At 36.3% G+C, this 11,617-nt stretch overlaps 1 long non-coding RNA gene across 1 annotated transcript; it reads left to right on the top strand.

Moving 5' to 3' along the window:
- The first annotated feature begins 10,346 nt into the window (after positions 1–10,346).
- On the top strand, positions 10,347–11,108 carry LOC145227656 (uncharacterized). Its single transcript, XR_013859944.1, has 3 exons — positions 10,347–10,454; positions 10,773–10,886; positions 11,052–11,108. It is a non-coding gene; the product is annotated as an uncharacterized LOC145227656 (long non-coding RNA).
- The last annotated feature ends 509 nt before the right edge of the window (positions 11,109–11,617 follow it).

Raw genomic sequence — 11,617 nt, 5'->3', positions numbered from 1 at the left:
GTGAAGAAAATTATAACAATGAAACGTTCCGTAGTTTAACAAACTGTGGAGTTTATATATATTTTGGTTAAGTAGTTAGTTGCACAAACTGTTTATGAAAATGTGAGTATAATCAAGACCAAATTTAAAATTGTATTTGTTTGTTAAAAAACTTTTATATAAACATCTTGGAATCGTATTTCAGAGAAACGTTTTGATCACCTTTTCTTGTTTCTTGTTGTGTAGCCTCGCCACAATTCAAAACAAATCCTTGTAACAGTCATGGAAATTGCACAAACCGAAAAAGTGGAATTACTTGCAGTTGTTCAACAGGATATGATGGACAGTTTTGCGAACGACGTGAGACTTTTACCAATCTGTAACAAAACATTACACACATACTTTAGGAGAAAGCAACCGCATTTTCATCAAATAAATATTTTTTTTAGGTTTGATATACTGCTACCCGCATCCATGTAACGATGGAAAATGCAATGAACATTCCAAAGGCTATAATTGTTCTTGTGTATGGGGAACATGGGGAAAAACTTGCGACAAAAGTACGTAACGTTGCAGGGCCTTTTCACATTTGTCGGGCTGCTTGATATGTTATAAGAAGTCAATAAAGACTTTCGGTGGTACTTAACTCAACATGGAATTAACAAATAACTACCACTTAACTTATAATAAGTTATAACCAAGTAAATTTAATATTGGTTAAGTAATTGTCAGCAGGTGTAAAATAGGGACTCATTTTGTGAATAATTGCAGATGTATGTTTTGAATACTAATAAATGTCAACCGGGTATGTGCTGAAAAGATGACCTGAACTTGGTTTATATCTGAGTATAGCAGAGCGCTATAGTCAGATATAAGCTGAGAGATAAAATATAGCTGAGAATATATAAAAAACAACATTTGGTTTATAACGTATTTTCCTTTTACATATTGTCTGTTGTACCACACTTGTTAGTTCTTGTTTTTTCCATCAGGTTATGTGAGAGGTTACATTGATGTCGGGATGTACAATTCATCTATCAACTCCACGACTGCTATTTTTCTTTACCCTTCGTGTATGGCGAAGAAACCAACAAAAATAAAAATACCAGCAATCAGCTATCATTTATCGGAGGTTGTTGGTGCTGAAGTAGCGGAAATATATCTTTGGGGATTTCTCGTAAAAGCCTGGAGAAACAACAGAAGAGAAAATCCTGAGTTAGAATATTTTCAGATTGATTGGAAGGCGCTTTTCGGTAACTCTGGACAATTCATTTAATATTGTTATTAATGTTTTTGTTCAGAATTTTCGGGAATTGCTTTCGTTGCATTATGGGGATCTTGCGTAATTTGGCATGTTTAAACCTATTGCTGTGAAGCAAATTTCTTCAAAAAACACATTCATTGCGTGATGTTAAACTTGATGGCAATTTTGCTCAAGCGGATTAAGAACTTAAGATCTCTCACGCGTTATGTGCTGTTCGTTGTTTCCTGCCCTGTGAGTTTAGACATCTAACATGTTTACCTATACCCAGATACGCTAAACCACACAAATAATCCCTGTCAAAATGGAGGAACTTGCCAAAACATTGAAAACGGAACAAGATGCTTGTGTCCGGACTTGACCACTGGGCAGTTTTGTGAGACACGTAAGCCGAGATTTACCATATATTAGTGTTAAATATTAAAAAAAAGATTCTTCAAAAATTTGCTGTTGTTTACTCAAAATTTTGTTCTATATACTGTTGTTGCATTGTCAAAAGTAGAATCTGAATATTGTGTCTCATTGACCTTTTCATCTGCGTAATGGATTACAAATTATCCCAGAAAACATAAATTTGCTTTCAATTGTAGGCTTGTCACTTTGCACCCTGTTTCCTTGCTTTAACGGTGGAACATGTATTCCAAGTGAATCAGGCTTTACGTGCGATTGTCCAGAGCCCTACAGCGGAGAAACATGTCAAAGTGGTACGGAATCTCTTATGACTTGACAATAGAGCTAAGCATTTATCCACAAGACTTTTGTCCACATGGCAGTTGATTTGATTACTTTTTTTGAATTAAATTCAGGGCCAGCATTTCAATCTAGCTTTCACGTTCGTGGACTTAAAGGCCCTCCATATGAAATCACCGTCGACGTTGTCTACGATCGTTGTCTTAAAGAGGTTCCTAAATCCGTCAATGCCAGCATTGCAGATATTATTTTATACACAAATAGGTTTACCATCACGATTCTTGAGGTTCATCTTTGGGGATTTAAAGCACTTGTCGTGAGGACGGGACGCCACTATGGACTCTGGGGACAAACTCATGCGGAATTTGCTTATACAGCGGCTTTCGGTATGTTCAACAACAGTATGCATTTTGGTTATCATTTTTTTCATGCAAAAACAAATTTGTACTTAGGTACTCGAGAGTTTGAGGACTCGCCATGTGTGCAAGGCCGGTGTGAGAACAAAGTAAATTTTGGAAGAGTGTGTATCTGCAATCCTGGCTACTCTGGGGAATTATGTAATATAGGTGGGTCACCTTCGTGCGTTGAGAGACATTTTGACAATTGTTAGTCTAAAGTTAAACCATTCTTGTACTTTCAGCTCTGGTTCATTGTTATCCCCACCCTTGCAACACGGGCCAATGCACCGAGATTCCCAACACTTACAACTGTACTTGCCCAAAAGGCACAGAAGGGTCTAATTGCGAAATAGGTGAGTTTCCTTTTTTGTATGCACATATCCTACTAACCATTGGTGGGAATAAGCCGGATCGAACCGGTTCTATAGAACCGTCTTACGACATTTTATGAGATCAGCGAACCGGTTAGCATTACTGTCGACGGACTTTTTGTAACAGAACCGGCTGAAAAATATAACTTTTGTGATAGAACCAGCTGACAAAAAAATTGTATCCCACCACTGCTACTAAAAGATGTTTTGAGGTGAACTAATAATAACATGACTATATGTAACACATCTGGCAACGGACATTAGATACATATAATTTTAAAGGGCCTGACGTACTGTGATTAACATATGAGTGTAACGTGATCGCTGGTCTGCATAGACGCTTCAGGGCTGATCCCAGTTATGAATTTATGTTCATCTTAACTGATGCTGGATAATCTGGCGATCCCCTACTACGAAGCTGACATGTACAGCATACGAGGCAGGCAACAGTGGTAGTGTTCGACTTTCACCGGGTTCTCCATTGACCCTGCGTAGATAAGTTGGTAGAGGGCGAGTCCCGCACGAACGTCGTGACTTTCAGGCTAGATTTTTCTAGCCTACGTCTTGCCATATAGTGAATAGTTGGTGACCGACTGATTCGGTATGGTGCCTTTAATGGGTCCAGCGTACTGTAATATAATTTTTATGTTACAACCTAATTCTCATGTGATCAAAAAGGATTTTTTTGATCATTGCATCCTGCTGTTGTTTGCAGTAAAAAAGATAAGCGGCCGTCATCAAGTTGGGTCCAACAGATATTTTCCACCATACGATAAAACCATAGAAGTCACGTACAGTCGGTGCTTAAGTGGAAGAGCAACGGAAATCTCTGCACACGTTGTAGGAGAATCGCAATATTCTGACACGTTTAATGCCTCTGTGTTGGCAATTTTAGAAGGAGGTTTTAGAGTTGCTGTCCATAGAACTGATGACTTAAAAGCTGGGTGGGATCAAAGTTACGCGAGGTTACATTGGACTGCGTATTTTGGTAAGTAGGTTATTGGTGTACAAAGCAATAGATTCTGAAGCAAAAATTCTTTTACACTTGAAGTTTTTGATGCAAAACTTCACAAAAAGTTACGTTGCCGGGCTCAAAACTCGGTTTAAAGTGATAGCAATCAACATGTATCCTGGATAAAAAATATGTTTGCGATTGCAGATTCAATCAATAAGTTGGAAAAACCATGTGTAAATGCTACTAGATGCATCAATAGCATCGATGGTCCTCGTTGCCAATGTATGCCTGGTTATGGGGGAAATTTGTGCGACAAACGTAAGTCGATTACTAGCTTTAATATCAAACTTTCCAGTAATAGGAAGCACGTAGGGTTTATTAAAGTAGAGTAATTGCGTCCAAAGTGCAAGTTTTGCAACATTGCAATGCAACTGTGAACTACATTTGGTGGTTGGTATAATTGTTGCTCTAGTGTTTTTCATTGTTTTTATCAATTGCAGGATTATGCCTCGTGAATCCATGTCAACATGATGGAACTTGTGTTGATTTGCCAAATGGCTACAAATGTTTGTGTTTAAACGGGTTCGGTGGAGAAAACTGCACACTCAGTGAGAGATAGGCTGAAAAATCATCTTACGTTTTCATAGTGTGACCTAAGAATGGTTTTTACAAATTATATTAATGTTTTAATTTTTTAGTGTAAAACAAATAGTAAAACATTAGTTATTTACATTTAGAGTACATCACTTTTGTTTAACTTTTATTGAAAACTGAATCTGTTACATTTGAATTTTGCTTTTAGGGACTGTCTCTGGGGAAAATGATTACAGATACTCATCTGCACGTAACAATATCACTATAGCATACAAGAGTTGCAAAGCAGTGAAAGCTACTAAGGTCGACGTTTTGTTAAGTGAAAACTTTTCCGATTTTGTGGATGCTGAAACTACTCAGATATATTTGTGGGGATTTGAAGTAAATTTGCCAAACAAGTCTAACAGCAACAATGATATTGTATTCAGTACAACAGTTAGATGGAAAGCATATTTTGGTAGGTCGACACTTACAAAGTGTACACTAGTTTTTACATATTTTGGTATTTGTTTTTAAAGATCCTAGGTACTTTGATGACAGTCCGTGCTGGAATAATGCACAGTGTAGAAATACACAAGGTGGATTTGTTTGCCATTGTCCCAGAAGATACACCGGACAACTTTGTGAAGTTTGTAAGTGGTTATTTCTTCAAAAAAGCCTGCAGCATAGCATATTATAGGATTTACTATATAAGGAGTTTGTGTCATATTTATTAGCTGTTTTGGCAAGTATATGTCCAAATATGTTTATAATTAGGATTTAACATTTATGTCATTCGATTTTCTATATTGAAGTTGTTCCTGACTGTGCATCCAATCCCTGTAAAAACAACGGAACGTGTGTCGACACCCAGTGGTCATACAAATGCCTCTGCAGCGAAAGATTCAGGGGGCTTCATTGCGAAGTCGGTCAGTGTTTTTGTACAGTATTTGCTCCAATGTATCTAATTGCTTGAGACAATAAACACTAGCTTTAGCATTACAACACAAATTTTAGTTTCTGTAACCAAAACTTTACTTAAACAAACAAACTTTGTTGTGCTCTTTACTTTTTACCAGTTTGTAGCAAAGTTTAATGGTGAAAATAACGGCCCAAATAGACGTAAAAAAACGACATGCCGTTATTTTCACTATTAAACTTATGAATAGATCCGTATATACTGTTCTAAAGTAGCAAAGTTGCCCTTTAATTTTTTTTTTACAGAACCATCTCTTCATAAAAGAGTGAGGCTCCCAGCAATCAATGCGTATAAGCCTCCATTCAGTTTGGTGAGCAACATCACATTTCGTCGATGTTTTTCGGGAAATGTGTTACGAGTAGTGACTCGGGTGTGCGGGTCTAGGTATTTGCCAGCCGTTTTTAACTCATCCGTGATAGGAACATACCCATGGGGGTTTCGGGTCAAGGTGTGGAGAAATTATGGTAGCGAATTCGCGTGGAAAAAGAATGGAATATTTCTTTATTATGATGCATTATTTGGTAGGTAATTTCTGATTAATACTTGAAAAATGATTTTTAAATAAGTTGCAACATTTCATTTTTGTTTATTATTGAAGACTAGTCTTTTGGCATTTAAAAATTATTGGTAAAAATAATATTATTTTCTCACAGATACTTTCAACTTTCGAAACCCGCCGTGTGTTAACAGCCACAAATGTGCGAACAGTCCATCAGCTGGAAGAAAGTGTTATTGTATGGATGGTTTTGGCGGAGACTTATGCGATAGGCGTACGAAACAATAATCTTTTTGGTTTTCGTAGACAAGTACTGTGCCCATCTTTTCGAAACTTTTAGTGGTTGGAAACGAAACGAAAAATCGTTTTAGTCCTACAGTAGTCTGGAAATATTAAAACCGCTGCACAACAACATTAAAAGTAAAAAAATGCCCGTCGAGGTACGCTGAAAAAGTTATTTTAACTGTACCGTATATAAGCTGTTAAGCTGTTGCTGCCAGGCATAATATCAAATTTGTAGAACTCTTTCGGCAATTGTATTTTTATACCGACGTTTCGACCTCCTATGCAGGTCGCCTTCATCAGGGTAAATAACACTGAATGCGACTAGTACAGTGCACGATAAACAAAGGAGAAAGAATTAAACGCAAGCTCGTCACAGCGCGATTTGCTATTTAAACTATTACAGGCTTCACCCTTGAAGAACTTACACTTGTTTTTAAACTTGATTGCAATAATTTATGGGGGTCAGTGTTTGCTTTATTTTTGTAGGACTTCAATTTTGCTTTCCTTCGCCCTGTTATCGTGGAAAATGCATCGAGAACGAAACCAGCTACCGATGTCAGTGTCCTGAAGGTTTGACAGGACAAAACTGCACCATTAGTAAGTTCATTAACATATCTGTTACTTAGACCAAGCATAATCTACTTTTATGATAGTAAAAATACTGTAATATGTCCGAATGCAATTTTGCATTTGAAGGATTATAGTTTGTTTTCTATTTCGTTTCGGCCCATAGAGAATTCGTAATGAAACTTAACAACTTGTTTCGAAACATTATAAAAGCTAAACCGTCGCTGTACTGGTCAAGAAATTTGTTACACCTTTTGGAATTTGGTTCGTTAGATGGCAGCAGAGATAATTCAGTAAAAACTAGGCCGAATGGTTCGGCGCGTCTTGCTTATATATGCAGACCTATACACAAAACTTGTTTGGGATTCGTCTCTGGGAGCGGCTTAGGTTTTTTAGTGAAGAAAATAAACAATATTTCTTGAATCATTCTAAAGCTTTCGTAAGTATTTGTATCTACACAAACACAATATTAATGTGATAATTTTTTATCTTCAAGTTTATGTGACTGGAGAAAAAGTTGCCAATAACAACGACTGGATTTCAAACTTGAACAGTTTGACTGTGGTGTACCAGTCATGCAAACCAAAAAATGCTTCCATGGTCGACTTGTCCATACGTGGTCAAGTAACGAATTTTGTTGATTTTGAACTACAGGAAATTCGTACCGGTGGTTTCATTGCGTCCCTTACCAGACGCAGTAATCCTACAATCAAGTGGGATCTGATTGAAGTTGTTGTTGATTGGAAAGCATATTTTGGTAAAGATTTACAGGATTTTTTTTCCAAAAATATGATATTACCATTTACTAAAACAACGTCCTGCAGGCTAATAAAAGATCTGCCGTTCGTTGAATTTAAATCCATTTTTCTGTTAATTTTATTGTTATTTTTTAAAAAAACGTACCTTTACCTGCTGAAATAAAAAGTCTTCACTTTTTTTCAGTTATTCTGGTGTACCACAATAATCACAATACTTTTTATCTCCTGTAGATACTCCAACTGTCAATTCAAATGTATGTTCATACAATGGTCAATGTACAAACACCTTGGAGAGAAATATTTGCAATTGCAATGGACGTTTTACAGGAAGTTCTTGTGAGACTGGTTGGTCACTTTTGCAAACAATCTGATATTTTTCTGTAATGCAAATATTAGGTATTTTTGTTGTAATGACAGAGCTGCCTTATTGCAATACACAACCATGCAAAAATGGGGGAACGTGTGTGGATACAGAGAATTACTACAGGTGCCAGTGTGTAGAAGGACTTGAGGGTCTTAACTGTGAAAAAGGTTGGTAACATAGATAAAATTTACGAACCGACTCAGTTTAAATCTTTTTTGCTTTATTTCTACAATGACATATGCCACAAAAAGATTCCTGCAGAGAAATTCCAGTAGAAAAATTGTGTGTGAAAATCATGATTCTTAAAACTATTCTTGTAATGCTGTAAGTGCAATTACAAAACCTTTGTGATGTAAATTAGCTCGTTTAAAAAACTTAATTTGATCTTTAAGTAATCAAAATTGAACCAAATAAGTTCTGTACCTAATTGCTGCACCAAATGATGAAAACTGTAACAATGTATTGTTTCACTACATCGCAGAATATATTACCAACCATTTAGAAGCAGAAATGTCATTTTCATTTAGAAATGCATTTAGAAGCAGAAATATCATTTTCTTTACAATATTATGTCACTCAGTTGCTCATAATACTTGACTTCAGGTTAAAACATAAAACATCGCCGATTTTTGTGTTAAGGTTATGTGCAGGGCGTCCGTCATTTCGAAGCCGAACGATCGCATGTTTCATGGGTACATCATTTGTTTCTTTTCGACGAATGCTACAACCAACAACCAACTAGAGTTACAACAGAACTAACCAACCTGGGAAACTTTCCAAGAGACTACGACGTAGAACTTATGAATGTGTACAGAAATGGATTTAAAATTGCTGTGCGTCGGACATATTACGCAAGGGGCAGATATTATGATCAACTTTCGATGCAGTTTACAGCCCACTTTGGTTAGTAATCCGTTATATTGCTGTTTTTAATGGTATGTGGTTATCGTAGACAGTTTTACGAAACAGTTTACTGTGTTCTTTTAGCAATAAACCGTGACTAAATACACTAAAGAGAAAACAACAGTATTATTGTTTGCTGTCCACAACGATTTGTCATGTTTTTCAATTTACTGTCTGGCTGTATAGATCTGTTCCAAAATGTTAGTAATTATTTTATTGACAGAATCAAGCAATTTTACCACCAACCCTTGTCAAAACGGTGCTCAGTGTATAATATCGAACAAAAATGGGTATACCTGCAATTGTACTTCACGGTATAAAGGAACATTCTGCCAAGAAGGTAAAACCAAACGTCAGGTATTTCGTTGAGAGTTTGGTTTAGTTAACAGATTCTTAACTTCAGAAATTCGCAACTGTTCTAGACAACCATGCAAGAATGGTGGCCTGTGCCGGGATAGAAAAAATGGATACAGGTGTTCTTGCAAAGAGGGGTACGCGTGGAACGATTGCTCATTAAGTATGTTTTGTATGAGCCTCTCCTAGTTTTTAATCATATTTTTTCGTAAAGGTGCTAAACAGGCAATATTGTGACGTGAAAAATGACTTCTCCTAATATTAAAGTTGTAGTCGATCAATTTGAGTACATTATTAGGGACTTAAATGTAATTTACCAAATATCATCCACGTAAAAACCAAGAACGGTTGATTGTCCAGGAGTTTATTTAAAAACATCTCATTGACGTTATGTGTTGCAGAAATTTTCAACGGAAGTTACGCTGTTGGCCTAAATTTAGTTGACCGAAACAGAAAATCGATCAAAGTGATTTTTGATAGTTGCCATCGGGGACTAGCCAAAAAAGTTACCGCCATGGTTTCGAGTCCGCTCTATTGGTTTGAGGCCGTTAGAATAAAAATCAAACCATATGGATTTGATGCTGTGGTCATGAGAACAGATGAATTTTCCAATTTGGGCCGAGCAACACCAATCGTACATTGGAAAGCATATTTTGGTAAAATCACTTTGACAGATAATGTCCATACAATTAGAGTCCAAAACTAAAGAATGAAACTATAAAATAACAGAGTAATTCTTTTCTTATTATTGAAATCTCCTTTCAAGTAAAACGACCGCGACGATTCAGGGTCATTAAAATCAGATGAAGAAAATTCAGTGTGAAAAACCACTAAATCTGTCGCTATGTTTTATTTGTTTTATCAAAACAAATGCATTTCGCTATAAAAAGCATCATCAGTGTCTAAAAACAAAATAAAAAGCGGGATAAGAGCAAAAAATGCAAAAAACACACACCACCAGACCAACCGCAAAAAGCCTTTCCTCTGTCTTACAGGACTGCAAATGCAGACCGGCAGGTATGGCGTTGATAAAACACACGAAAAAAGGCGAGGAAAAGATAAGGGCGCAAAACGAAAAAACAAACACGATTGCAACAACAAAGCGATTGCAGTTAACGAACTGCCGGAAGGACCATCGCTTGAACATTTATTGTGGCGCCGGTTAAAATTAGCCATTTGTTTTCACAAATATCCAATTTTTCTGTCCGCGGTTCCTCTGGTGGTGTGTGTTTTTTGCATTTTTTGCTCTTATCCCGCTTTTTATTTTGTTTTTAGACACTGATGATGCTTTTTATAGCGAAATGCATTTGTTTTGATAAAACAAATAAAACATAGCGACAGATTTAGTGGTTTTTCACACTGAATTTTCTTTATAAAATAACAGTTTTACTTATTTTACTGAATCAGGTGAAAGTGCATTCAAAAACGATGTTTGTGAAAACAATGGAACTTGTCAAAACACTTTGGATGGATTGAAGTGTTCTTGTCCCCTTGGGTTCATAGGATCTAGATGTGAAACAGGTAAATAAACCTTTTATAAAACGTATTTTATTACATTGTTAGTACAAACCAAGTCACAGAAAATTTTCAATCAGATTACATTTTATTTTTTGGAGAAAATTGCTGATTCTGCTCTCAACGTGTGAAACTGCTGATTCTGCTCTCAACGTGTTGTTTACATACGACAAACAGAACTTACGTGCCAAACCAACATGGGGCTTAAAAGTCTTATTTAGAGCTGATTTAATCAGACGCTTAATTTAATCAGACGCCACAAGTAGAACCACATACATTAAAATTTACGGCTAAATAAGTACTCCAATTTACCTTGATTTTCAGTGGATCTTTGTCAACCTAATCCATGTCTTAATGGTGGGATATGTTCAAATGTCCCGAATCGAGGATTTTACTGCGAATGTTTGAATGGGTTTATTGGGAGGAAATGCTCGATTGGTAAATATAGCAACGTATCGGTTTATTAGATGTCTGTTAATGGGTGTGTTTGACAATTAATTGCGTCAAAAAGTGAATACTGGGGAAGAATATTCTAAATTTGGTTAAAAATTAATTCCAGTATAAGCCGAAAATGTAAACTGATTTATTTTTTTATATTTTTAGACCTTTCCCTGGTAGATACCAGCAACCTTGCAGTGGTTTAATAGTGGATACGCTTTGCATAGATGGAATCCTTTATATGTATTTTACAAACATATATTATGCGACTTTGCTGGAAACAGGTGTTTTTGATTTTATCACATTTTGCTATATGAAACAAATAAATTTGTGCGCAAATTAAACCCACGTTTAGCATTTTTATTTTGTCCTTTCATTCTTGTCACGATGTATTTTTTACTGCTATTTATCATTTCACGCATTTGCCGGCAATATTCATTCTTTAACACTGCATATCCAAATTATAACAAATTACTGGTGATTTTTTGTGCCCTAACGTTTTGTTTCATTGGGCAATAAACGTGCTTGGAGTAAAAGAGGTGTGAAAGAGGTTTATATAAGCTGTTGCTGCCAGGCATAATATCAAATTTATAGAGATCTTCTGGCAATTGTATTTTTATTCCGACGTTTCGACGTCCTATACAGGTCGTCTTCAGCGACGCTAAGAAGTCGGCTTTTTTCAATCATGCGGTATCACCACCGTGTGGCCACCGTATTGATTTCAATGCGGC

Source organism: Phallusia mammillata, chromosome 5 (assembly GCF_965637545.1).
Source record: "Phallusia mammillata chromosome 5, kaPhaMamm4.hap1.1, whole genome shotgun sequence".
Taxonomy (NCBI): Eukaryota; Metazoa; Chordata; class Ascidiacea; order Phlebobranchia; family Ascidiidae; genus Phallusia; species Phallusia mammillata.
Note: the sequence above shows the minus strand (reverse complement) of the source record. Positions and strands in the feature narration are given on the sequence as shown.